Source organism: Hibiscus syriacus, unplaced genomic scaffold (assembly GCF_006381635.1).
Source record: "Hibiscus syriacus cultivar Baekdansim isolate YM2019G1 unplaced genomic scaffold, ASM638163v2 tig00010927_pilon, whole genome shotgun sequence".
NCBI lineage: Eukaryota > Viridiplantae > Streptophyta > Magnoliopsida > Malvales > Malvaceae > Hibiscus > Hibiscus syriacus.
The window spans coordinates 124319-130265 of NW_024062238.1; positions in this window are offsets into that span (position 1 = coordinate 124319).

Consider the following 5947-nt stretch of genomic DNA (forward strand, 5'->3'; position numbering starts at 1 on the left):
AATCACGATCTATACAAAGTCACAAATACATATTGAAAACATATGTTAGTATCGTACTAAAATAAATAAATTCCAATAACAACAATCCATAAATATATTCAAAACTTATTCGATACAATTTGTTCCAACATTTATAAATTCTTTTAGAATTCATACCAACTTTTCCAATTAAGGTAAAATGGCCCTCCACCATTTTACCCAATCAAATTCTAATACTAAAATTTCCAGCATTGAAATAATTACTAACCAATTCTATTTAAAATTTTCAAATCATCTTTAAAGCCCCCAAACTATTAAAAATTTCAATAATAGTCACCTAACTTGCCAAGCTTCCAAATTGATCCAATTTCACATTTTAACTTAAATTTCAACAAACAAACAATAATTTTCAGCATATTACATCAACTATTAAACAACTACACATTAACTAAAACTTTTCCATAATTATCAAATAGGTCTCCTAACTTTTCAAAAATTACAAAATGGTCCCAAAAATTTTCAAAGGCTCGTAGAATCCTTCCTATATCATTTCCAACATCTAAATTTTTTTTTATAATTTTTCTCACTACCAATTGCATAAGTTGAATGGTACAAGTCTAGGGTTCCATGATTTTCACTTGATTTCAATTGATTCAAGCATGAAATTAACCTCTATTCAATATTTCAAAGTCTCTACAATTAAACCCCTAACTTAATTTCACCAAATCACAAACTTCCCTTAATTTTAGGGTTAGGCCAAAAATCATTGATGAATTTCTAGGAGGTTTGATTATTTTTAATCATCAAACAAGCTTGGAAATGATTTTGTAACCTCTATAACCTCAAAATCTAACATCAATTCATGAAACCCTAATATGAACATAAACCCTAAAAATTAGGATTTGTGAAATCAAGCAAGATTAGATGCAATATTGGTACCAAATGATAGTTTTTTTCGAATAGAACAATTTTCTATTTCAAGTCTTAATCCAAAATCCAAAGGAAATTGTTTGAAAATGAAAAACAAAATTTCTCTTACCTAGGTATAAGGCTCACGGCTTGGAGATAAAAAGATGAACAATCTTTCATGTAATTTTTGTTTAATTTCATGTTAATTTGTCATTTATTTAGCTAAATGAATGTTTCATTCATTTAATCGGGAAATGACAATTTTACCATTAATGAACTTGATAATTACTTTCATACCAAGACACATAACCCTTATCATCTTCCCAGAGTAAAAAATGAACAAAATTATTCACCCTTTACCATTTTACCCATGCAATTTTCCAAAAATTTCAATCTTGCCATTTGAATTCAACTGTCCAAATTAAACATGGAAATAAATTCTCAAATCCAATGCTCCATATTATTTTCCATCATTTGAAATGTAGAAATAATATTTTTAAGATTAATTTAATACCTCTCATAATTTTTTTCAAAAATTCTATACGATCCGATTTACCAAATTTTTAACGAAATTTAAAACTTTCTACCTTTTAACACAAATACCGAATCAAAATCTAATTTCTATCAAAATTCAACTATTGGGGGTGATATATACATTTATGGAATAAATATTTTGGGAAAAACACCATATTTGCTCTCTAAACTTTCCTAATTTTATACTTTGTCCCCTAAACTTTTAAAATTTATGTTTTGGTCACTAACCAAAATTTGGGGTATTACATTAACCAAAATCATCTTTAAACATTACCAATTGATTTTAATCATCATTCAAGCTTTAAAACAACTCTATAAAATCATTAACACAAAAGTATATCTTTAAATTATCAAAATTCAACTTGTTCATCATTCACTCTAACAATCAAATCATTGATTCAAGCATGGAAACCATGTAATATTCATATCAAATAATAGATGATTTAATGTAGATCATTTTTTTATTTCATGACTTAATGCAAAAATCAAAGGAAAATGGCTAAAATCAAAGAAAACGAAGAAAACTTACCTTGCCTTCTTTTTATGGCTATGCACGACAATATATAAAATGGGGGAAGAAGAATTCTAAATAATCCTTCTTATTTCATGGATATTTAATGAATATAAAATGCATTTAATGTAAAATCAAACTTTACCTTTTAAAAATCATGATAATCACCAAATTATCATGCCACTTGACCATATCATCTTCCTTTCATCATTTTCAAAGTCAAACATGAACAAACTATTTCATACTTTACCTAATTTACCCATGTAATTTTCAAAATTACAAACTAGTCACCATAATTAACAATTTCAATTTAATATAGAAAATCAATCTAAATTCCAAGGATCCGTGCCAAATTTCACCATTCTAAAATATAGAAATAATATTTCTAACTTTTTCCATCATCCTTCGATTTTTCCTAATTTCCCGATTCGATATGGTTATTCGAATATTTTATCGGACTTTATCTCTTCATAGTTTTTTACACAATTTCTGGATCAAAATTTGAATTCCATATAGAACCATTCTTAAGGATAAAATATTCATTTATGGAATAAAATTTCTTTTTGGAAAAATTACCACTTTGATCCTTAAACTTTCCCCAAGTTTCTACTTTGGTTACACACTTTAAAAAATTGCATTTTAGTCACTATTCAAATATTGGGGTATTATAGATAGTATCTTGGAAAACTAAGGAAGAAACTAGGTTATAGGAAACCTAACACCAATCCTTATAAGTTGAACAAGGGGTGGTATTAACGGACTCTGACCCTTTTGGTATATTAAACCAAAAGAACCAGAAGTATCAATGGAAAAGATAGGATTGATGCCACAAGAGCCTAAGCACTTGATAAGTCGATAAAAGTCCTAAAGAACTTAAGCAAAGAGGATAACCTCAAAAATATATTTGATAGAAGTGAAGAGGTTAGGCCGAAAAGACAAGTAATGTTTCAGCTAGACTCTACCATGAAGGTATGTGTTCGTTTGAAAATAAATACATCACTTGGAGAATGAACAACTATGGTGTTGGTTCAATTTGCCTTGTCTCCTCCTTAGTCGAATGGTGATGATGGTTAAGCCTTAATGAATTCAAAACATGTGGTGTAGGATGCATAGGTCAAATGGTGTGGCACCTTTTCTCCCTTAGTGCCTAAATTGAGTGGTGGAGAGTGCATGTCCAAATAGGTGTGCCTCTTGATTCTTGGAGCCTAAGTGACTCAAATGATGTGCACATACCTTGTTTTAATTTCGAATGGTAGCATGCATAAAGCACATGATGTCCTTGATGTTATAAGCTTCTCCACGCCATGTATGGTGTAGTATCAACTATAGGATGTGTGATTGATGTAGGATGATGCTAGGCAGTGACATAGGTTGTAACACCCTTGACCCATATACATACCCGTATACGAGTTAAAGATGTCACATCAGTCGTATAAAACATTCGCTATTTGAAAACTAGTAAAATTTTGTTTCGTTTTAACTTCGAAACTTGACCTTTATTATAAAGGCAAATTATAAAAAATAATTCCATTGTATTATTTGACTTTCAACTAAAATTCATCTTTAAAAATCCTAATTTAATCAAAAGTAGGCTAAATTATGAAAATTCCAAATTGTATATTTATTTTAAAACTAGTAGTTTATTAAAATCATAAATAAATACTTAAACATCAAAATAAAAATCAAATTAACAATAACTAAGTAGTTTAATACTATTTAGTACTATAATTTAAAACCATTTAATTTAAAAATTTTAAAATCAATATATAAAATATAATTTATAAAGTATTATTCTTTTATATTACTAACCATATTTAATATTATTATATCTTATCAATATTAATTTTTATATTTAAAAACCATATTTAAAATATATAGTAGAGAAGTTAAAATACTTATATTATACATGCCATTACTAATAAATTAACAAACAATATGTCCTTACTGTTTCTGGTGGCAGATCTGACTCTCAGAAGTGATTCATATACACTCCTTATTTTTCCTCTCGCTTGTACCTACGTGTGAAACACTCACATGCTAAGTTTTCACTTAGTGACGCAACCAAGTATCATAAATAAAACTTTTAGCATATAAAACATATTATATCGTATATAAAGAAAATAAAACATATAAAATTAAACTATTCAAAAATATTTTGCATGTAAAACATATAAAAGATAATCAAGTATTTTGTAATATTTTTTCTTAGCTTCTAATTCGTATAACTTGTACTTTTCTTATTTAAACAATATAAACTCATATTAGCTCGTACTTTTCATTATTTAAAACATAGCCCAATGCATTTCATCAAGAATATAAGGTACTCTTCTGAACAATTATGACATTCAAAGACATGATCAACATTGGCTTCCCAATCCAAATTATCATCAAATTATCGTATATCGTTCAAATTATCATCAAAGAGAATGCGTCTTTCATGGCCTCTTTGAATATTTCTCCTTGGGCATTGAGAAAAAAACTTCAGTTTCCTCATCTTCAAACTCTTCTTTTTCTTCACTCCTCAGTTGTCTTCTTGGGACTTGACCTCCAAATTCTTCAATTTGATTTAGCCTTTCATGGAGGGGTTCCAATTCCAATATCATCATCCTGATCATTTCTCGAATAAATGCTCAGTTTTGCAGGTTAAGAGCATCTCCTTGGGCTGATTGACATTAAGCTTGAGTCATGGTTAGAAAAATAAAAGAATGAATATGAAAAAGGACCTTACCAATATACTCTCACAAGAGCCTAAGTATGAACTTCAAAGAAAGAAGAATGACACTCAAACTATCGTGTTTGCATTCAGGACACAAATGGCTTTTTCTTGTCCTTTTTTGATCTCTCTAGCTTAAATGTCTTTTTCCACTCTTCCTCTTGCACAAAAGTCCTTACAGAACTTAACTCAAAACATTTTCAAGTCTTGGTCTATGTTTTCATTGGCTACAAAAAGGTTAAGGGTTAGGATAACAAAATATAATGAAAAGGGTGGATAGAATAAAGAAAGGGGTCAGTTACAAGCAAACACTCATAACTTTAACTTTCACCACAATCAAAAGATCTAGAATTTTCCTTGTGATGAGAATATTTTGATGATGTTGTAGTGCAACCCTTTCTTGTTATTGTTGTTTCTTTTGGTGATTCACTTTTCTAGTTTGGCCTTCACTTTGAATTTGAGCTCTTTTATTGATGTTTGGAGTCTTCTTTAATGCTTTCTTTACTTGACTACTTGCATCTTGCTTTGAACTCTCTTTTTGTTTTCTTTTATATTTTTCTTTTCTTGTAGGGCTTCTTGCTTCTTGGCTCCTAACATTAAGCTTTGAATACCACTTGATGTAAGGTAGCTACCCTTTGATTGTTGATCTAGTGAGAGTGTAAGCACCTATAAGAAGATTGGATCAAATGGAAGGCTTTATAGTTGATGTAAAGTGGAATACTGGGCTGAATATGATGAATGATGAAAAAAATGGTTGCAGAAGTATTTTAGGTCATAGTGATGGGCTTATGAATGAAAGGGATAGGGTGGATAGTACTTGGATAACTAAGGAATAAACTAAGTTATAGGAAGATGAACACCAAACCTTATAAGTTGAACAAGGGGTGGTAGCAACAGACTTTGAACTTTTTGGTATATTAAACCAAAAGAACTAGAAATATCAATGGAAAAGATAAGAGTGACACCACAAGAGCCTAAGCACTTGATAAGTCAATAAAAGTTATAAAGAAATTAAGCAAAGAGGATAACCTAAAAATTATATTTGATCTAAATGAGTGATACCCTACAAATGCCAAGGCATTGGCAATTTGTAGGAAGTGAAGAGGTTAGGCTGAAAAGACAAGTAATATTTTGGTAAGACACTCCATGATGGTACATGTTTGTTTGAAAATAAATACATCACTTGGAGAAAGAGAAAGAATATTTATGGTGTTGGTTTGGTTTGCCTTGTCTATCCTTAGTCGAATGTTGATGATTGTTTAGCCTTAATGAATTCAAAACATTTGGTGTAGGATGCATAG